The sequence below is a fragment of the Colobus angolensis genome, unplaced genomic scaffold (assembly GCF_000951035.1).
Source record: "Colobus angolensis palliatus isolate OR3802 unplaced genomic scaffold, Cang.pa_1.0 Scaffold235, whole genome shotgun sequence".
NCBI classification, from domain to species: domain Eukaryota; kingdom Metazoa; phylum Chordata; class Mammalia; order Primates; family Cercopithecidae; genus Colobus; species Colobus angolensis.
In genome coordinates, this window is record NW_012115544.1 from 1,339,174 (window position 1) to 1,362,984 (window position 23,811).

Genomic DNA, 23,811 nt, shown 5'->3' on the forward strand with positions numbered 1-23,811 from the left:
TATTTGCCTTTAATTTATACATATGAAAATACAGGAAGAATTAAGATCAATTACGACTGTTAAAATATTGGGTCATCTTACCCATAATTAACTTAATCGCAGAAATCTCTCCAAATCAACTGATATGTATCTACTACTGTTGGTTTTGACATAAAAAAAAAAACAAAACTGTCTTTAATGATGAGCATTTATTTGCTTCTTCATCTCACAATGTATCTTTTTGGGGTAATTGTGTATGTTTGTGCTCGTGTTTAAATGAATAATATATATTTGTTAATATATAAGTACTTCGCATTTTTGAAAGTGATTATCTGTTGTTTAATTCTGGGATCAGAGTTTGTGCTACTCAACCTTGATTTTAGTAAGCTGCTAGTTTCCAAATGACTGTAATAGTTAATGTATCTGAATACTCCTTAATGCACCATATATAGGCATTTCTAATTTGGGAAATTCTGGTTGTATATTGTGCCATGCCTGATATGTCATTAAAGCTTGTGTTGAGAATTTCACTATTGATTAACTAACTAATCTACTTCTCACTGAAATAATGCTAACTTCATAATGCAATCTTTTCTCACATTTTAAGTTCTATTCATATTTTTTTTGTGTAGTTTATTTTGTTCTGATCTGCATACCTTTTCCTATGCAGTTTCCAGGTCAACTTGTTTTCAGAGGTTTTATGATTTATTCTCTCAATTCATACACAGTAAGTTTTTAAACATTACTGCCAGTTGTTCAGTATTCTGGCACAGCTGTTATCCCCTTTGATTTTAAGACAATTTTATTAAATTTCAGAAGCAACAGCTAAGAAGGTGCTGAATCTAAATGCAAAACTTTAATAATGGAGATTACTTAAGAAATGCCACTATAATAGAGATTATTCATAAAAGTTAACATAGATGGATAAACAATATTCAGATGTGTCATGTGCTAAAACATTATTGTCATTCTTTGATTAAAGCTAATATATTTTTTATTTGGCTGTTAGTCAAAATGCTATAAGTAATAAACATAGATGACTTCGAAATATATTTCTAATTATCTCTCAAGTGAGATTTAGATAGAATTGATAATTGCATAATGAGAAAATATGCTGTCTGACAGAGATTGGTACTCTACAATTCTCTATAGGTGACTGAAGAAGGATATAGTTGCATTTGAAACAAGAACATTATATGGTATAATTGAAATGGTCAATCGTTTTTTCATAAAGAAGTACATATTTCGAAGTTTAGTCATACAAAATATATGAAAGAATACAATTAATAGTGATTTGAAAGAGAACACAAAAATTAAAAAAAAAAAGTGTATAAAAATGTTATAGTCATTGGTGGTTCCTGGAATATGTTAAGTTTACTCAGTTGAAGGGATAGAATTACACTAAGGGAGTTAAGCTGAATGGGCATGTTCTCCTATTTTTGTGGGAGTGCAGGTGAGATGGTTTGGGCTACATTTCTTTTTTGTCTTCCATCTTCATTCATTTTCTGCTGTACTTTAGTCTATTTCTTTGCTTTCCCAGAAAGTCAGCAAGATAATTGAATCAATGCTCATGTTAAAATTATGTATGGTTATTTAATAATATGATTTCTAATTTTGATGCTTCAGTCATCTTTTATTATGCATGACTTAAAACTTCTTTATAATGAGCATGCATGTTTTCAGTGCATTTAAACCAATATTCTAAAAGTAATGTAGTCCCTAAAAAGTATTAGGTTGAACAAAACAAACAAAATATCTAAATCAATTGTTTAAAAAATTGCTACAAACAAAGTCATTCTTTATTTCTGGATTTTAGGATTCATTTCTTAGAGTGCCTTGATGTTATGTTTAATAAATAGTTACTAGCCATAACCTAATAGCATTCTATTTATATGATATTATTCTATATACTAATGATTTATTCTATATTGCATAAATATATCTTGACTGTCAATTTTCTTCTTATGTCTGCTTTGCTGTGCTTCCCTTGCAATTCCTTAGAGTAGTTTTATCCACGACTCTGTCCTTGGACTTCTCTTTCCACTCTTTTCCACTCTTAAATTTTTCAGCTCATTTGAAAATTACTTTCAATATCACCAAATACCACCTACAAGCTCATCACTGCAGTAGTCCCCCATTATGCATACTTTTACCACCATGGTTTCAAGTACATGTGGTTAACCAAGGTCAGAAAATAAGTGATTACAATACAATAAGATATTTTGAGAGAGAGACCAGATTCGCGTAACTTTTGTGACAGTATATTGTTACGAGTGCTCTACTTTATTAGTAGTAATTGTTGTTAATCTCTTATTTTGCCTAATTTGTATATTGAACTTATCATAGGTTTGTATGTATAGGAGAAACTTGGTAATTATAAAATTTGGTACTTTCTGTGGTTTCAGACATCCAACAAGGTCTTAGAACACATTCCCTGCAGATAAAGGGGCATGCAGCCATACTTAAGGAGTAATTTCTAGCCAAGAATCTCTCTTCAAGTCACAAATGACCATCAGAAAGACCCATCAAATGTAAAGATAAAAATTAAATGTAATCATCATTTTTATTGTGATATTTCTCCCAGTATGAATGCAAATCAGGTCCACAAAATATTCTTTCTTCTCTAACCCTTTCCCTTTGAAGAGTTCTATCCTCCAAGTCATTTGAGTCATAAAACTAGCATCTTCCTATCTTATTTATTCTCCTAACTTCAATCTCCATCCATCACTAAATTCTATAGATCTTATCTCCTTTGTACTTCACATATCTAGTCTGCCTATATCCAGTACTCCTATATTATTCAGACAGGTATTTAGTCCTGAGCCATTGTCTTCTAAGTATTCTGCATGCCTACATTCCCACATCACTCACAAACTTTTTATACCTGTTTCAGAGTAATTTTCTTCCAACATAGGCATGATTATACCACATCCATGCTTGAAACTTTTTCATGAGCATTGAGCTAATTTACACTCCTAACAACAGTGTTTAAGCATTTCCTTTTCTCTACCGCCTTTCCAACATCTACTATTTTTTGATTTTTTAAAGTAATTGTTCTTACTGATATGCAATGGTATTTAATTGTAGTTTTAATTTGCATTTCTCTGATAATTAGTGCTGTTGAGCACTTTTTTCATATGTTCACTGGCTGCTTGTATGTCTTCTTTTGAGAAGTGTCTATTCATATCTTTTGCCCATGGAAAATATTATGAATCTTTGTCAAAGAACTAAAAATTGATTCACCATTTGACCCAGCAATCCCACTACTGGGTTTCTGCCCAGAGGAAATCATTATATCAAAAAGATACCCGCACTCATATGTTTACCACAACACTATTCACAATAGTGAAGTCATGGAATCAACCTAAGCATCCATAAATTGTGCATTGGATTAAGAAAATGTGTTATTTATACACAACTGAATATTACACAGCCATGAAAAATAATGAAATCAGGTCCTCTGAGCCAATATGGATGGACCTTGAGATTATTATCCTAAGTGAATTAATACAGAAACAGATAATTATATACTGCATGTTATCATTTATAAATGGGACCTAAACAATGGGTACACATGTGCATGAGGACAGAAACTATGGACACCAGGGGACTCTAAAGGGAAGAATGGAAGGAGAAGAGTAAGAGTTGAAAAGCTTCCTATTGAGTACTATATCCACTATTTTGGTGATTACTTCACTAGAATCCCGAACCCCAGCAATATGTTTAAAAATCTGATTTATACTCCAAAATGTAATTTAAAAAAAATATTCATAGCTTCTTCACGTTCTAAATCAGGACCTAGTAAACTATGGTGCATGGGCCAACTCTGGCTTCCAGCAGTTTTTGCAAAGTTTTCCTGGAACCAGCCAAGCCCATTCATTTGTAATTGTATGTAGTTGCTTTGGTCTATAATGGCAGAGTTGAGTAGCTATGATAGGGACCATGTGGCCTACAAAGCCTAAATATCTGGAACTTTACAGAAAGTTTTGATACCCTGCTTGAAATCCTAAACTCTTAATGTTTGACATCTCCTCCATATAAATCTGAGTTCTTTTCAATACCTTATGCTATAGCTATCAGAATATACACTGATATAAATATGCATCATAACATACACTGATATCACCTGAGATCAGAAGTTGGAGACCTGCCTGGCCGACATGGCAAAACCTCGTCTCTACTAAAAGTACAAAAATTAGCTGACGTAGTGGCAGGCGCCTGTAATTGCAGCTACTCAGGAGGCTGAGGCAGGAGAATAGCTTGAACTTGGGAGGCAGAGGGTGGAGTGAGCCGAGATCTTGCCACTGCACTCCAGCCTGAACGACACAGCAAAACTCTGTCAAAAAAAAAAAACAAAAAAAACCTACACTTCTCATGTTGCAACCTAAATCCTCAACTTCTTGATCATTGGGCAATCTTTTAAGATTCAGAACAACTTTTCATCTTGTCGTTGAAACCTAATCCCTGGGGAAACTAAATTAATTTCTCCTTGCCCTATGCCCTCTTTGCCTCTCTATGCCCTGCGCAAGGTTATTTCCCAGACATAAAGGGTTCTCCTCTACTTAATTCACGTGGCTCTGTCTTAGCCTCTCCACTATCCTGTGCAGAAGCAGGGGGCATGTTTTATACTTTTTTATTATTCCCAACATATAACCCAGTGCCTGTCGTAAAGTTAGCACTCAACACATAGTTGGAGCATGTATATATACATAAGTGAATATCTATATATATTTTGGGAAAAATATTTTTTAGGAACAAAGGTAATTAGTACCTATGTTATTGGAAAATTGTTGCTTCCTATCTTTCTTTCCCCATACAAACTTTTCTTCTTAAAGGAAAACACTACAGTCCTGAATCAATTTACTTTCAAGTTCCATTTGATCCCATACTATTTATCTTTGACACTGTTTCCTTTTATCATACTAATAGATTACATTGGTTTATAGGAATAAAACTGCATTCCTCTCACTTATTTTTAAAAATATTTTTCTTTCTTTCAAAGTTGATTTCTATTCATTTTTTATTGGACTTAACTTATTCAAGCCTTAACTCATTCCAAGAACTTAACATTATTCAGGTCTTACTACAGCCCCAGCACTCTTGTTTCTAAGAGAACACATTAATGATTTACTGCTAAGAACAAAAGAACAACAAATCTGTGGACATTACTTTAATAGTTGTAGAACAATACTTTAATAGTTCACAATTAATTTTGTTTTCATTGTATATGTCTCTGTAGGAAATATAGAAAAACACCCTAGTACATATTCAGTTCACAACTTTTTCTTGCCACTGTTGTTGGTTAGGTATTTGTTTCCTTAATGATAAAATGAGAAAAGACAGGTTGAGGATAGAAGTAAAGTTATTGTTTAAAACAATAAAATTTTAATGGAATACTGTACAAGCAAAAGGATAAGATCACACATCTGTTCCACTTGCCGCTTCTATTATTTATGTAAATTAAACAGGATTTCCTCTATCCCTCACTAAAAATAATCATGGGTGAATGCAAATTTAGGCATACTTATGAACACAGTTTAATTCCCAGTATCCAATTTTGGAAAGGAAAATGTAACATATATATTAATCAAACTGTTTCATATTCTTAATAGGTAGGTAGGTAGACAAATGTATATTATTTCTTTAAGAATATTTTCCCATATTAGAGTCAAGATTGCATCTGAAGAATCAGATACTATATTTTGGAGAACTAGTTCAAATATAAATAATGCATTTAGTTCAAACATAAAATAATTCCTCAGATTGCATCTGAAGAATCACACACTATATTTTGGAGAATTAATTCAAAGATAAATTATGGAATTTATAGGTGGTAAAATATGTACTTAAGGAATCAGTACAGTACAGATGTCAATTTATCCTGGACTTTACATGCATGTGCACATACACATTTCCAGCAAAATGTTTACAATAAGATAGACAGGTGTGTATTTTATAGTAATTTATTATAGGTTGGTGAAAAGTAATTGTAGTTCTTGACGTTAAAAGTAATTACAAAAACTGCAGTTACCTTTGCACCAACCAAATAGACAAGGCTAAAGAAGGTTGACCTGATTTTTAATCTATTATGCTGATTATCAAATAGTAAATTCTGCATAGCATATAACTAAACAGAGTAAATCGTATTGGTTTTAAAATGCCTTACTTCTGTGTACAAAAACATTTTAAAGTAGGTATAAATTGTGGCATCAACAAATATTGATATTATTCACAGTAAAAATTTAACATTAATTAAATGAGAAAATAGGCCAGGCACAATGACTCATGCCTATGATCCTAGCACTTTGGGAAACCAAGGTGGGAGTATCGCTTGAGGGTGGGATTTCAAGACCAGCTTGGGAAAGGTGGTGAGATCCTGTTTCTACAAAAGTAAAAAAAATAGCCAGGTGTGGTGGTGCATGCCTGTGGTCCCAGCTACTCAGGAGGTGGAAGTGGGAGAATTGTTTGAGCCCAGGAGTTTGAGGCTGAGGTGAGCCTGAGCAACAGAGGATGATCCTGTCGCTACTTCTTCAAAAAACGAAAATTATAATAAAGAAACTGCAAGTTTACATTTATTCAATAATAACAGAAAATTATTTTAAATGTCCTATTACATGGACCTTAATTATATTTAATTATTAGAGACACTAAATTTCACTGGGCATACACATATGCACATGCACACATGACTAACCTTATAACTCTAAGTAAACAGGAAAATCAAATCAGTTTGTTTTAGCTACTTTATTCATAGCAATAAAGCAAAGTGACTAGAGCTATGCATTCACAATTCCTATTTTCATCAATGCATTCGCAGTTCCTGTTTGCATTGAAAATTATTTATCAAAGTAAATTTGTAAAAATATTTCTGATATTCATTAATTTTTTTATGTATACTGTTTTGCATACAGTCAAGCCATACATCCATCCAACAAAATATATATATATATATACGACACACCATGTCATGGGTGCCCTCATACTCTCATAAAGGTTGGAATAGATCCATGAATAAAAACAGGCAAACACATTATTCTCATTGAGCACATTCTTCAATGAGTGGAGACAGACTCTAGACAAGAAAAATAAGTAAAATATATAGTACCTTACATAGATATTAATGTTATGAAAAAAATTGTATTACAAATGGAAGTTGGAAGTGATGGTAGGGTCTTCTTAAAAAAGACCCCAAGGACACAAATAATAAATGTGGATATTTCTGCTGTAAGAATGTTCCTGTCAGAAGGACCAGCATACATCACTCACTATGAGAATGGCTATAGGAGTAGCAAAGAGGCAAGCATAACAGAAGTGGAGTGGAATGAGTGAAGTAAGGGAGAGAAGATAAGGGAGGGAGGTAGGGGAAAAAACTGGGCAAGAAACTCTAAGATTTTATTCTGAATTGTCCTTTTGTAGAGGTTGACATAAACTTTATTTTTATAGCAATAAAATATAATTTATATTGTAAATGAAATTCTGAATTCTTCTTCTTTTGTAGGAACACTATCTCTTGCAAGTCTACATCGCTTAGTATTTTGGTCCTGTCTTACATTTATGCTAGTGCAGTGGTGTGTGATCTGCTGGTTTTCTTCCTTTCAATGGGGGAAACTAACTAATATGCATGTTTTCAGAGACTGTATTCCACAAGAAGTGTTCTTTTGGGAGATTTTGAGGGGGGAAGTGCCATCCTCACTGAAAGCAGTGAGTTATTAGTCTGTTAGTTCCTGGGAGAGCTGGTTATTTAAAAAACTCTGGTACCTCCTTTCTCTCTGTCTCACTTTCTTCCTCTCTTGCCATGTGATCCCTGCTCCTCTTTGTCTTCCACCATGAGTGGGAAGCTTTCTGAAGCCCTCACCAGAATCAGATGCTGACACTATGCTTCTCACACAGTCTGCAGCACTGGGAACAAGACAAAGTTCTTCTCTTTATGAATTACCCAGCCTCAGTGTTTTATTTATAGCAACACAGATAGACTAAAATAACAAATTGGTACTGATGAATGGGGCATTACTATCCCTAGCATAAGTGTCAAATCCAGAAAAATGTATTTCCTGAAAATACCAGACAGATACCAAAAAATGTATAAAGACATTTGGAACTAAGTAATGAACAAAATTTGGAAGAATTCAGAAGGCTCAGAAGAAGATAGGAAGATAAGGGCAAGTTTGGAATTTTTTGAGGCTGGTTAAGTGGTTGTGACCAAAATGCTGATAGATATATAGACAGTAAAAACCATGCTGATGAAGTGTCAAATGGAAATGAGAAGCATATAGGGAACTGAAAAGAATAAGTCATCCTTGTTCTGCCTCCGCAAGAACGTGGCTGTTTTGTTTGCATGTCCTAAGGCTTTGTGAATGGCCACACTTAAGAATGATGATTTAGGTTATCTGGTAGAAAAATAAAGCATACAAAATGTGGCCTGGCTACTTCTAACAATCTATGATCAGACATGGGAGCAAAGGAATGATATAAAGTTGGATCTTATAATTACAAAGAAAACAGAGTGTATAAATCAGGGAAATCTGAAACCTGGTCATGTGGTAAAGAAGGAAAAAGCATTTTCAGAACAGGAGTCCAAGGGGACTAGGAAGCAACAACTTGCTAGAGAAATTATTATGACTAAAAGCAAATCAGGTGCTAATAGTCAAGGTAATGGGTAAAAATCCCTGAGGGCACGTCAGAAATGTTTAAGGCAGCCCCTCTCAACACTGAGCAGAGGCCTAGGAGAATAGAATGGTATGGGGAAGTGGCAAGCCCAAGTTGCCTGTGCTAACTCAGAGTGCTGCTCCCCACCAAACCACTGAACAGGCTGCTCTGGATCTAGGCTCAGCTCAAAGGGTCCTAGGTACTGCTTGGACAACTGGTTTGTGGGGGCACAAGCCATAAGCCTTGGCAGCTTCCATGTGGGATTAAGTTTTAGGTGCCTAGAATGCAAGAATGGTAGAAGCTTGGCCATTTCCACCTAGATTTCAGAGGATGTACGGAAAAACCTGGGTGCAAAGACAGAACCCTGCCGTAGGGACAGAACTTCTGTAGAGGCTTTACTAAGGCAGTACTGAGGTGAAATGTGGGGTTGGTGGCCCCCCAGACAGTTCCCACTGGGAGACTGCCTACAAGAGTTGTGAGAACGAAACCACATCCCTCCAGACCCCAGAAAGTTAGAGCCACCAGCAGCATGCACACATTAGCCTGAAAAAGCTGCAGGCAATTGCCTCAAACCCTGAGAATAGCCACATGGCCTACACACAGCAAAGTTGGGGAAACAGAATTGCCTGAGGTCTTGGGAGCCCACTTCTTACACCAGTGTGCCCACGATGCCTGACATGGAGTGAAGGGAGATCATTTTGGAACTTATATTTAATGTCTGCCCTGCTAGGTTTTGCATGTGTCCGGTTACCCTTTTTGTTTGTTTGATTTCTCCCTTTTGAATGGGAATGTTTACTCTCTGCCTCTACCACCATTGTATGTTGGAAGTAAGTAACTTGTTTTTGAACTTATAGGCACAGAACTGGAAGGAACTTGGAGTAAACAAGTCTAAAGCCTTGAGAGTCAAGACTTTTGAGTTGGTGCTGAAATAAGAATTTTGGGGACGATTAAGGAAAGGTGCTTGTATTTTGCAATGTAAGAAGGATGCAAGATTTGGGGGCGGCCCAAGGTGAAATGATATAGTTTGGATTTGTGTCTCCTCAAAACCTCATGTAGAAATTGGATCACCAAGATCCGAGGTAGAATCTGGTGGGAAGTGTTTGGGTCCTCAGGGTGGATCCCTCATGAATAGGCTTGTGTCGTCCTCTCTATAAGAAGTTCTCACTATTTATTCCTGAAAGAACTGAGTATTAAAGAGTCTGGAACCTCCCTTCTGTCTCTTGCTTCATTCTGCTCTCACTTTGTGATGTCAGCTCCTCTTCACCTTCCATCATGAGTGGAAGCTTCCTGAGGTCCTCACCAGGAACAGAAGCCAGTGCCATGCTTCTTGTACAACCTGAAAAACTATGAGCCCTGTAAATCTCTTTTCTTTATACATTACCCAGCCTAAGGTTTTTCTTTAGAGCAATGCAGACTAATACAAATTTACACCCACCATCTCCTCTTAACTGCTGGCCCTGTGGACTCCTAAGTTCAGCATCGGACACACACACAAAAAAACAGACTTACCAACTCCGACAAATGCTTATGGCCTAAGCCTTGACTGAAAACATAAGCAAATATTCAAATTCATAAAATGACAGATATGGATAAATTGAAATATAATTAATTTACTTTGAAAAGTGAATAAATGATAGATATTTTTCCCCATGTGGAATTGGTTAAATTTTCAAAAAACAAAAGCATACTATGCACAAATGTCCCCAGGACAGAGAGAAAATATTATTTTATATCAGCATATTAAAATGCCAGTTTATTTTCTACTAAAATACTGAAATATTTCCATGTCCACTCATAAAAATACTATTACATTTATTAATATTAATTACCTCCACATGGTTATAGAAATCAGACACACATTGCAATTTCAAGAAATACATTCTTCTGGATTTGACACTGAAGCTAGGGATTCTACTGTGGCTATTTTATTGACTTCAGTTTTCTGGCATTGCCACTAGATTTAATCTTCCAGAGGAAAGAGAAACTTCCAAGTCAAGTTAAAAGGAATATATTGTATAAATCTTTGAGAGAAATGCCTAAGGGGAAAGCTTGACTTAGTTCAGATTGCCTCTGCAGAATGTGTTGGGGTCTATGGTGACAGACAAATGTTTTCATGATAGCCTACTCCAGATGATTTGTGATATTTGAAAAAAAAAAAAAAAATCCCCTAAGTATAGGCAGTGCTTTCTATCCAGTTTCGAAACTCATCACAAACAAGCATCAACCTGAGACCTTGCTTATAAACCACTGCAAGTAACAATGGATCTACCCCTTCCAACTTCTTATCACAGGTACCATAGTGGCATTTGTGTACATATATAATTTGTATAATCATATTATCTTATACATATGTATATATATCCATATATACATTTGTCAAAGAAATTAATTGACTTAAAAATTTGAAAACTACACATGCAGAAACATAAAATTTTAATGAAACTTATGTCTATAAACTAACATAGTTAAGTATTTGCGAGGTATAGCTTTCCAAATATCTATATGTTTATACCCATTCATTTACCATTTATCCTTCTATCAATTTGTTTATCTATCTATTTATCCTTTTATGTACTTATCTATCATGTTAGCTGTTTTCCTGCATTATAATTGCTTAAACAAAAAATCATGGAAGACATTCATTGGCTTTCCTGCCATTATTTACTGTTTGTTTGAATGTTTATTCTTTCAATAATGAGTTATAAAGAAGAGAAGTTAAAAAAATGTAATGCAAATAGAAAGCAAACATTTAGCTATTTTTAAATGAAATTTTGTGACAAATGATAGATTCACAATAGAGTAAATCATTCAGTGAACAAATATTTATCTTAAATTATACCATTATTTTTCATATTTTTGGCTATGGTTAGCAAAATTGTTTTGGTCTGAATCATCATAAAGTGATTTACTTTATGCCATCTTTGTCCCAGGCCCTAGGGAGCAATAATATCTTTTAAATAAGCAAGAACTACGATAATTCTGAAAAGCAATATACAATGTTTTTCTTGAACCAGATAGAGTAGAAGTTAAATTCTACATGGGTTTTGTAGGTAGTAATATTATCAATAAACATACTGTGTTTAATGAAGACACATAGCTAACTCTATCATAAACCTATGTAGTCGTGAAATAACTACCACCCATTTGGTCAGTTATGAGTCTTGTTTAGAACATAAATGTAAAGAACAGATACATTTACCAAATAAAAATAAAATCTCTGCTTTGGATCAAGTGAAGGTGAATTAATCCAAGATTCTAATTCAACCCAATGGTTAATATGCAACACAATTTCTACCTCATCTCTCCCCAAACATATTGTATTTTTATATGTGAATAGTTAATGAAATTCCACAGTCTCATTATTAAAGAAACTTGGAAAAATTATTGCATTTTAAATGCACTGTGAAATACAATCACATTTAACCTTCATTTAAAAGTGTAAATATACAATTTCTTGTTAATATAGAATAGAAGAACTCTGAAAAATTAATCAAAACATTCTGACTTAATTTCTTAGGGCATCAACACAAATTAACATAAAATATTTGCTCAATAATTCCATAAGGCAAATAATAGCAAAGCTCCTAGTAGAAATAAGCAGAAAAGAATGAGAAACAGTAGTATATAATTTTAGGACACACTGTATTACAAGAGTGATGTGAAAGTTCATAATTGATTAATTGACACTATACCATAGACTGAATCTGTTAAACTCTTATTTATTCTGTTACTATACTCTGGTTTATAAGCTGGAATATTTAAACACTATTTCGATTTTAGAGGAAAATAGTGGCTAGCTAACAATCAATTACACATTTTGTTTTGCGTTATATTTTTTGACCAGGGATGTGGTCTTTGACAACATATGTTTGAGGTCCCTGTGGCAGAGTTCCTGTGGTATTTCCCTGCATGCTGTTTGTCAGTCTAGGTAATCCATTAAAACAGTTGATTTCTTCTTTGCTTAACAGCAACAAAGAAGACGTTTTTAAAGATTAATTTTATAATGTCATGAAAAATATTTGTAAAATATACTATTTGAAATATCAATACAGTTGCTTAGAGATTAATGTACTTGCCATTGAAACAGCTTAGAATTTTTTGATTAATTTTCCAATACTCTAAAAAGATATGGAGATGTTTTCTTTGTAGCATGTCTAATGTTTTGGAACAGTTATTGGATTACTTTAGAACACTATTTGTTAATGCTAAGAAAAGAGAAACATTTTGATTAGATATGTTGAAGTTTGTTTGGAAAGACAAGTGATAAGACAATAATTTCATTTTATTGTTACTCTTTCTTTTGAAATGTTTAGAATTTATAAAAGGATAACAAAATAATTCAGATTTTTTTCATGAAATTAAGCGTTCTTTACTGCTGCCTTCGTGAGGTTGAGGTGTAACGAATCTATTATTTTCTTAGAATAAACATATATAGGCCAGGCGTGGTGGCTCACGCCTGTCATGCCAGCACTTTGGGAGGCTGAGGTGGGCGGATCACGAGGTCAGGAGTTTGAGACCAGCCTGACCAATATGATGAAATCCCGTCTCTACTACAAATACAAAAATTAGCCAGGCATGGTGGCATGCGCCTGTAATCCCAGCTAGGAGAATTAGCAAATATGGACTCTGCAAATAATGAGGACTGACAATATAATGTTAGAACATTGTAAATAATGGAGGTTTTTCTTCTTTTGAAAGCAGAATACAATGAGGGAGTTCATGAATTCCCAGGAAAAGTGCAGCTGTTATTTTAAAAGGGTAAATCAGGGCATCCTGGAGAAAACAAAATTTCAGTAAAGGTCTGGAGCAGGTAAGGAGGGTAGGTATTTGTTTGCTGGTGTGTAACATTCCAAACAAAATGAGTAAAAATAGCCAATGTGCGAAGCTAGAAGCATTCCTGAAATATTAGCCCAAGAGCAAGGAAGGCATAGTGCCTGGAAGGTCAGAAAGAGAGAGGGAGGGGGAGAGAGAGAGAGAGAGAGAGAGAGAGAGAGTTGCAGAGAAGGTCAGAAAAGTAATATGAAGAATTAGTTCCTGTGGGCAATTTGGGCCCCACTAAAGATTTCTGCTTATATGTTAAATGCAACAAGAAGTCATTGCACAAGGACTGACTTACATTTTAAATCAACCTCTCTGGGTGTTCTGTGGTGAAAAAACAAAGGGAGAAGGGAGGGATGAGGGCCCAAGGAAAAAAGCAAGAAAACCTGTATACATTAGGCATTCTTTGTGGTGGGTGGAGAGTAGCTGCAAGAGATCATATTCATATTCATATTCATATCAGTGAAAGTGTTGAGAACTAGTAATGCTCCAAATACAGTTTTAAGTACTGAATGTAGGACATGAGAAAAGAAATTAAAAAGAATAGGAAAAGAAGAGGAACCAGTTAAGTTGACTGAGAAGGAGTAATAGTGAGGTAGAAAAAAATTGAGGAGAGAGTGGTGTTTCCCAAAAGAAGTAGTGGATTAAGATTGAGCATGTTAAGCTTTGTCAAAGGCTACTAATAAATAAATTATATTGAGAAGGGAGCAATTTGACACTTGATTTGACAGCCTAGAAATTATTGTAGTATTTATGGGAACTCTAGGAGGGAAATCTTGATTGAATTGGATTTAAGAGAGAATGGAAAGTGAGAATTTGAAGATGGTTAGCCTAAATTATTTCTTAAGGGATTTGCAAAAAATTGAAACAGCTTAGGTATATAGCAATTCAAGAAAAAAAATGTGTTTAAAAATGTAAGACAGGAAAATAACATTATGTTTGTATGATGATGAAAAATCATTTTTTTTATGTGGGGGAGAGCCAAAATGTACATTCCCAGGCCATGTACATAAATAGTCAAAAGATGAAAGAAGAGAAGGTAAGCTCAAATAAAAGAAATTATTGAATTTAGGCAGAATCGTGATAGCATTATATCTATAGTAACATCAAAAACACAGTTAGTATTTGCAAATACTGGCAAGTAAGGAAAATGTGCTAGTGAGAATATGTAGATACTTTTTTAAAAAAACTTTCAAATTCAAAGGTACAAGTACAGGTTTCTTACATAGGTAAACGTGTGTCATGGGATTTTGTTGTACAGATCAGTTCATCACCCAGGTATTAGCCCTAATACTCATTCGTTGTTCTTCCTGAAGCTCTTTCTCTTCCCACCCTCCACCCATCAAAAGGCCCCAGTATGTATTGTACCCCTCTATGAGTCCATGTGTTCTCACCATTTACCTTTCACTTGTAAGTGAGAAAATACCATATTTGGTTTTCTGTTCCTGTGTTATTTTGCCAAGGATAATGACCTCCAGATCCATCCATGTCCCTGTGTCCCTGCCAAAAAACAAAAACAAAACAAACAAAAATTCATTTTTCTTAATGAATGCATAGTTTACCATGGTCTTCTTTTGAGAAATACCTGTTTCTTTCTTTTGCCCACATTTTAACGGGGTTGTTTGTTTTTTTCTTGTTTGTCTAAGTTCCTCATAGATGCTGGATATTAGATATTTGTTGGATGCCTATTTTGTGAAAAATTATCTCATCAGTAGATTATCTGTTTACTATTTTAGTAGTTTCTTTTGCTGTGCAGAATCTTCTTTAGTTAAATTAGATCTCAATTATCCATTTTTGCTTTTGCTGAAATTGCTTTTGGCATCTTTGTCATAAAATCTTTGCTCATGGCTATGTTCTGAATGGAATTGCCTAGGTTGTCTTCCAGGGTTTTTACAGTTTTGGGTTTTCCATTTAAGTCTTTAATCCATATTGAGTTAAATTTTGTATATGGTGTAAGGAAGTCATTCAGTTTCCATCTTCTACATATGGTAAAACAGTTATCTCAGCACCATTTATTAAATAGGGAATTGTTTTCCAATTGCTTGTTTTTGCCACATTTGTCAAAGATCAGATGGTTGTAGGTGTGTGGTTTTATTTCTGAGTTCTCTATTCTGTTCCCTTGGTCTATGTGTCTGTTCTTGTACTTGTACCATGCTGTTTTGGTTACTGTAGCCTTGTAGTATAGTTTGAAGTCAGGTAATGTGATGCCTTCAGCTGTATTATTTTTGCTTAGGATTTCCTTGGCTATTTGGACACTTTCTTGATTCCATATGAATTTTAAAATAGTTTTTCTACTTATGTGAAGAATGCCAATGATAGTTTAATGGGAGTAGTATTGAATCTATGAATTGCTTTGGGCTTTACAGCCATTTTGTTGATATTGATTCTTTATTTTTCATGAGTATGCAATGTTTTTCCATTTGTTTGTATCATTTCTGATTTCTTTGAGGAGTGGTTTGTAGCTCTCCTTGTAGAGATCTTTCACCTTCCTGGTTAAATGTATTCCTAGGTATTTTGTTTCTTTCTGTGGAAATTTGAATGAGAGTTTATTTGTGATTTGACTCTTGGCTTGACTATTGTTGGTATATAGGAATGCTAGCAACTTTTGCACATTGTTTTTTTATCCTAAGACATTGCTGACGTTGCTTATCAGATTAAGAAGCTTTTTGGCTGAGATGATGGGCTTTTCTTGATATAGGTTTATGTCATCTGCAAACAGGGATAGTTTGGCTTCTTCTCTTCCTATTGAAATGCCTCTGTTTTTCTTTTGCCTGATTGCTGTGGCCACAACTTCCAGTACTATGTTGAATAGGCTTGTTGAGACAGGGCATTCTTGTCTAGTGCCAGTTTTTAAGGGAAATGCTTCCAGCTTTTGCTCATTCAGTATCATATTGGCTGTGGGTTTATCAGATATGTCTCTTAATATTTTGAGTTATGTTCCTTCAATACCTGGTTTATTGAGAGTTTTTAGCATGAAGGGATATTGAATTTTATCAAAAGCCTTTAGTGCATCTATTCAGATAATCATGTGGCTTTTGTTTTTAGTTCTGTTTATGTGATGAATCACAATTATTGATTTGCAAATATTGAACCAACTTTGCTTCCTGGAGATGAAGCCTACTTGATTGTGGTGGATAAGCTTTTTGATGTGCTGCTGGATTCAGTTTGCCAGTAGTTTTTTGAGGATTTTTGTATCAATGTTCATCAAGGATATTGGCCTGAAGTTTTGTTTGTTGTATCTCTGCCAGTTTTTAGTATCAGGATGATGTTGGCTTCATATAATTAGTTAGGGATGAATCTCTCCTTTTCACATTTTTGGATTTGTTTCTGTAAGAATTGTACCAGCTCTTCTTTGTGCATCTGGCAAAAGTCAGCCATGAATCTGTCCAGTCCTGTCATTTTCTAATTGGTAGGCTATTTATTACTGCCTCAACTTCATAACTCTTTATTGGTCTGTTCAGGTATTGAATTTCTTCCTGGTTCAGTCTTGGGAGGGTGTATGTGTCCCGGAATGTATCTATTTCTTCTAGCTTTTCTACTTTATGTGCATAGAGTTGTTTATAATATCCTCTGATAGTTGTTTGTATTTCTGTGGGATTGTGGTAATATCCCCCTTATGGTTTCTGATTGTGCTTATATGATTCTTGTCTCTTGTCTTCTTTATTAGTCTAGATAGTGGTCTATTTTATTATTTTTTTTTTTCAAAACAAATCAGCTCCTGAATTTGTTGACCTTTTGAATGTTTTTTCCTATATCCATCTCCTTGAGTTTAGCTCTGATTTCAGTTATTTATTGTCTTCTGCTAGCGTTAGGATATGTTTGCTCTTGATTCTCTAGTTCTTTTAGTCGTGATGTTAGGTTGTTAAATTGAGATCTTTCTAACTTTTTGATGTGGGTGTTTAGTGCTGTAAATTTTCATCTTAACACTGAATTAACTGTGTCTCAGGGATTCTGGTATGTTATATCTTTGTCCTCATTAGTTTCAAAAAACTTCTTGATTTTTGCCTCAATTTCATTATTTTCCCAAAAGTCATTCAGAAGCAGGTTATTTAATTTCCATGTAATTGCATGATTTTAAATTAATTTCTTAGTCTTGAGTTCTAATTTGATTATGCCAAGGTTTGGGAGACTGTTATTTCAGTTATTTTTCATTTCCTGAGGAGTGTTTTACTTCTGATTATTTGATTGATTTTAGAGTAAGTGCCTTTTGACAATGGAAAGAATGTGTATTCTATTGCTTTGGGGTGAAGAGTTCTGCAGATATCTATAAGGTTCATTTGATTCAGTACTGAATACAGATCCTGAATATCTTTGTTAATTTTCTGTGTTGACGATAGATCTAATATTGTCTGTGGGTTAAAATCTCCACTATTATTGTGTGGGAGTCTGTCTCTTTGAAGGTCTCTAAAAACTTGTTTTATTAATCTGGTTGCTCCTGTGTTGAGTGTATATATATTTAGGATGGTAAGCTCTTCTGGTTGAATTGAACCTCTTTAATGCCCTTTTTTGTCTTATTTGATCTTTGTTAGTTTAAAGTCTGTTATGTCAGAAACTAGGGTTGCAACCTTTGCTTTTTTCTGCTTTTTGTTTGCATGGTAGATTTTCCTCCATCACTTTATTTTGAACCTATGTATGTCATTGCAAGTGAGATGGGGCTCTTGAAGACAGCATACGAATGGGTTTTGTTTCTTTATCCAGGTTGCCACTCTGTGATTTTTTACTGGGGCATTTAACTCATTTACATTTAAGGTTAGTATTGATATGTGTAGATTTAATCTTCCCATCATGATGTTAGCTGGTTATATTGCAGACTTATTTATGTCATTGCTCTATAATGCTACTGGTTTGTGTATTTCAGTGTATTTTTGTAGTGACTGGTAATCGTCTTTCCTTTCCATATTTAGTGCTTTCTTCAGAAGCTCTGGTGGTAACAAATTATCTCATTATTTACTTCTCTGAAAAGGATCTCTGAATCATTTTGGACATTGTTTTCCTGAATTAAATTGTAACCAATAGACATAACTATGTGTTTTTTTTCTAGTCACTTTTGTTCATAAATTTGCATGTGTGGAATAGGTGATGTGTTTCATTTGAGTTTTAGTTTTGCTAATAAGTAAGACAAAACACAGATGATCAAGGGTCAGTGTTATATTTATTAAACATCAAGAATCCAAGACTTCATAGTGATCTTATCCAAGATATCATTTCTTTACATTTGCCTGATACACACACACATAAACTTTCTGCTTACCAGGGAGGTTTTATCACCTTATTGAAAGATTCAGTGATGCAGTAGCTTTCCAAATGATGGTCTACCTTATATGTCTCAATGTGCCTCTGGTTGATATTAATTTATTCTACACATTGCCAACAGATTAATCTTTATGATACCCTATTTCACAAATAATATATTTTGTAATTACAAAACCATGCATGTCTCCTTTGTGAGAAATCACAAAATAATGTAAAAACTTTGTTTATTACTCTTAAACTTAGAGAAAACCAATTAACCTCCTTTTTGCATTTTTTCTGATAATGTTGTGGAAATTATTATGTTTCAGTGACAGAAAATATTGTAATACTCTTTAAGTAGTGATAACTGTTAGTTAACAATCATAAAATATTTATTTTATATTGCCCAACTAAAATATTTTAACCATTTTATGGTTTAATATTTTTGAAAATATTTGTAATTTTTGTAGTTAAATCCATTTATTAGATTCCATTTTTATTTCCCAAAGATCCACATAAACTACTGATGAGAAATAGATATATTTCTCTAGTAATGACTCATGCCTAAGCTCAAAATTTATATGTTTTACTTAGTTTTACTTCCTTCTTGATTTTTCACTTGGATATTGAATAGGAAATTCAAGCATAATGTCTCCAAATATCTTGTTTCAACTCTACCATGTCCCTGTCATAACCTATTCCCCATGTCTTTTGTATTGCAGTAAATTGTAACATTATTCACTTAGATGGTCATTCTCAAACATGATGTTTGATTTTACTCTGCCTACCACACCAATACATCATCAAATACTGTCTGTTCTACTTTCATACAACCTCAGCAATACAATCTCCCATTTCACAGAGTTCTACTCAGTTCCTTATCTGGAGTTATGCTTTTAAATATCAAACCCTCTTACAGCTTCTCATCTCCTTTACAAAGAGGTTTAAGCTCCTATTATGCCCTGTACAAACTGTCTTCTCATGACCTTTCCAAATTAATCTCTCATTTATCTTCCCATTATCACACACTTCATGTTAGATAGGCTTGCTACTTTTCACTCCTTAAGCATGTTAAGCCAGTTCTGCCTTACCTAGGAACTTTACTCTTAGATTTTTTTCACCAGACAAATGTTTCCCTCATATCTTATCACAGTGTCACATCAGTATTTTTCAAGTAGTACTTCCTGAGACATGTCATTAGTAACTTTCCTCTGTAAAATAGTGGTCAACCTTGTCAGCCTCTCTCACTTCCTTCTGCCTTTTGTCCCTTCCTTTTTTTCTAATCCACACTCAACCAAAAGATCTCATATTTATATCTACATGTACAGATTTTTTATCTCATCTTCAATTTAACACACCCACACCCACCCACCCCCACACCCCCACACACACTTTATTGTAATTACTTCTATTCATTTCTAGCCTCTCCATCTCATAACTTTATGACTATGGGAAGATCTGTTTTCTTGTTCACTATTCTATCGTCAGTGCCTAAATAGAATTCTTCTTAATATGATAGCTATTTAATAAATACTGTTTGAAAGAAAGAAGAAAATATGAAGTGAGAGAAGAATGGGAGGGAAAAAAGAAGAAAGGCATTGTAAAATCTGAATCCCAAGGTATGATAATTTTTTAAATGCCATGCAATTTTAATATCCTTCTTTGACAAAGCTGGAACAACAAAAAAGATGTCTTCTTTGCTCAGTTGTCATAGGAAATGTTATGCAAAAGGGAGTATCATAGTAAGGAAAATGCCATTCAGTGAGGCATCTGGAAATTTGTATGAGCATTTTGTTGTCACATGTGAATGACATTGAATGTATATGGATGAGGACTGTTAGATATTCTGCACTGTGCAAAAATAGACTTTTGTCATGTACTTATTTTGAATGATCTGACATGTATTTATATATGATAAAACCTAGAACTAATATTTTGTATATAAATAAAATGTTTCTGGGGGGGCATATAATGAAAACCTGTTCAGTATTTCCCCAAACTTATATCAGCAAAAGGCAATGCCACTCTTGATATTCACCTACCACTATCAGTGGCAATTGTCTGTTTAATATGATACAAAGGCTTGTGTCTTCTCCCAAAGGTGTGATTATTAAAGGACATATTATTTTTTAACTTAAATTTACCTTTATGTTTCCTAATACAGTTAGGGCATTATATTATTTTTTTGTAGCTGCCTATGAAGTTGGGTTACAGTTTCTCTGTTTATTATTGCATGATAACAAATTCACTACAATATATGAGAAGTTGGTTTGAAATGATTGAGAATGAATGGTCTAACATTTAGCTTGTTCATATATGTATTTTATATATGTATTTTATTCCTATTTTCATCAGCAACATCTAATATCACTACTACTTTGCATAGTAAAATATGATAATAACAACTAACTGATGTCTTTTTCTAAGGATCTTCTGCTAATCACTTTATGTTTATTATTCCATTAATCCTCTCAAGACCTGTATAAGGTATTGAAGAAAATGAAGTTGAAAGAAATGATGTCTTATGCAAATATTACAAAGCTAGTAATCATAAGATATGACTTGATGTCTTGTCGGTGTCCTTCTTTTCAGAATGGACTTTGTATTTTTATGCTCCATAGCACATTCTAAAATGTATTATGCACAGTTATTCCAAAAAAAATCACTCAAATTTCCTTTCATGGATAAAAGTAGGAGCATGAGTAATATTACGACTCAAACTGAGACAACACCTCAAAACCATTATAAGTGGAGGCTTCTTCATGTTCCAGCTCTTGGAGATATTTGGTTTGGGTCACCTGTTTTCTCTGCTGGCATACCCATGAGTGCCTCCATGGCAGTTGTTCCTACCATGGTTTCACCAGAGAGTAAGTCCTGTGTCATATGCTTCATACAGAAGATGTTCCCAACATATGCAATATTTTTGATAATAGTAAACCCCAGTCAAGAAAGAAAACTCTTTTAAATGGTATATTGCTTACTTAATGTGAACTATTTTAATCTGTATGTAAAATTCAAATAATTCAGTAAATGAGCCATTATTTAAATTAAGCCATCAATTAAAATTGTTTTTCAATGGAAAGAAATCCTAGTTTGAATTAAACATGTGACATAATGTCAAGACAATGTTTAAATTCTTTGAATAAAAAAATTGTAAACTCATACTGAATTTGGAATTTGATTTTCAAAATTGATTTTAAACAACTATTATTTACTTGTAACAAAGCATTCTAAATGGTTTCAAATATTATTTTAAAAAATCAGAATAGGTATCTAAATTATAAATTTAAAATTATTATGTTCAAAATATCAATTAAAAGAAACTAATTTTTTTATTAGTTAGATATTTGCTAACATTTAAAAAGTATACAACTGCATTTCTTCAGGTAAAACAGGAAAATTCAATCCCTAATTTTTATCAATCTTTTGATTTGGAAATGTGACAGTAATTGTAAATCTTGTTGACATGATTTCCCCATGTTCTGGCAAATATTTGAGCTTATATTTAAACAGCCAACGCTCATTATCTGTTACTCTGGTTTCCTTTCCATTTTGGGGGATATGTTCTTTTTTATTGTGTTGCAGGATCATCCTAACTAATAGGTTTATATTACCAAGCATGAAAAAGGTGACTACATAGACGATGCTAATAGCATGCCATCATTTTTATAGTTATATATTCTGTGAAAAGCAATTTTTTTAAAGGTAAGAATTCTTAAGTATTGTAGGATTAGTAGTAACAGGAATAGATTGTGTCTGTCATGGCTTAAGCTGAGCAAGGGAACCCATCTCTGCTTTCTTTTTATATTTGTTTAGCTTTAGCAGTAACAAGGCACTATTTATCTAACAGATCCTCACTAGGTGAGAGCCTACATCCAGCATATGATATCAGCATTTTCACTTTAAAATTCATTTGATTAATAACTTAGTATCCCTGATGTTGTCTGATATATCTTAGCTCAGTGACTAATATTTATTTTGAAATGCAGGGCACAACAAATCCGAAAAAAAGTTAAGTCCATTTATTTTCTATTAAAGCTGTTCAAAATAATACTTCTAATTGAATGATGACAATAGGATTGAGGGAACAAAAGAAAGATAAAATGTTCTATAATCCTTCTGACCAGGTTTGGCTGTAGATGACCTCTTGTTCTTTCTCTGATTTCTCATTGTTCCACAAGAGCTTGTACAGAACAGAACAAGAATTCTTTAGTCTCTGTCGTGCAGCATTAATAATGCCTCTTATCTCTTATGACATTGACCTATAAATAAATGGGAGTTAAAGACTACACAGCACAAGATCAAAAGTATATTTTATGTAATGACAGTCTAACCATCAGATACATTAAAATACTGAATATATACAAATCCTACATCAGTAAACAATTTCTGGTATGGAATAACAATAAAACTCTCAATATGTGAGATATGAGTGGGAATTATTGATTAGGCTCAATAAAAATTAGTCTTCAAGATACAGTTTTTCAAGATTTATGTTAAATGACCCTCTTTATTTCTTGTACAATGACTTGTCTTGAAGTTCATTTTATCTGATATTAATATAGCAACACTAGCTTGCTTATGTTTAATATTAGCATGGGATACATTTAATATTTTACTTGTGAGTCATTCATGTCTTTACATTTGAAGTGCATCTTATTGAAAGAAATAATTTTGCATGATTTATCATTTTTTGTTTTTAGAGATTAGGCTGGCAATTTGGAACAATCTGTACATTTTAATTGAATTGTAAATTCAATTTATATTTGATGTAATGTAGTTGTATTTATATTTATAATTTTCCATCCATATCTAGTGATTCCTTTTTATTTTCCCATTTGTCTTTTGTATTTTTATTCTTTTTCTTGAATTGATCAACTTTTTTTTTAATATTCCACTTAAATTCCATTAATGGACTTTCTGCCATATCACTCTGTATCTATTGTATGGTTGGTGTTGGGATTATTTTATGTTTGTTTATCTCAGTATAGGGTTAATATTTTAACACTTTATGCAAAATGTATGAATTTTATAATATTCATATTTAATTTGCCTCAAATTTGTTGTACCATGGACATACATTTTGCATCTACATGTGTTATAAACATAACCATACAAGGTTACAATTTTGTATTA

General features: G+C 33.5%; 1 long non-coding RNA gene across 1 annotated transcript in view; it reads right to left on the reverse strand.

The window, feature by feature from the left end:
- Nucleotides 1-22,858, reverse strand: part of LOC105513696 — a 56,791-nt gene extending 33,933 nt beyond the window's left edge. The window contains exon 1 of the long non-coding RNA XR_001002073.1: nt 22,800-22,858. This is a non-coding gene — a long non-coding RNA (uncharacterized LOC105513696). The remainder of the gene's footprint in view (nt 1-22,799) is intronic.
- Between the last annotated feature and the right edge of the window lie 953 nt (nt 22,859-23,811).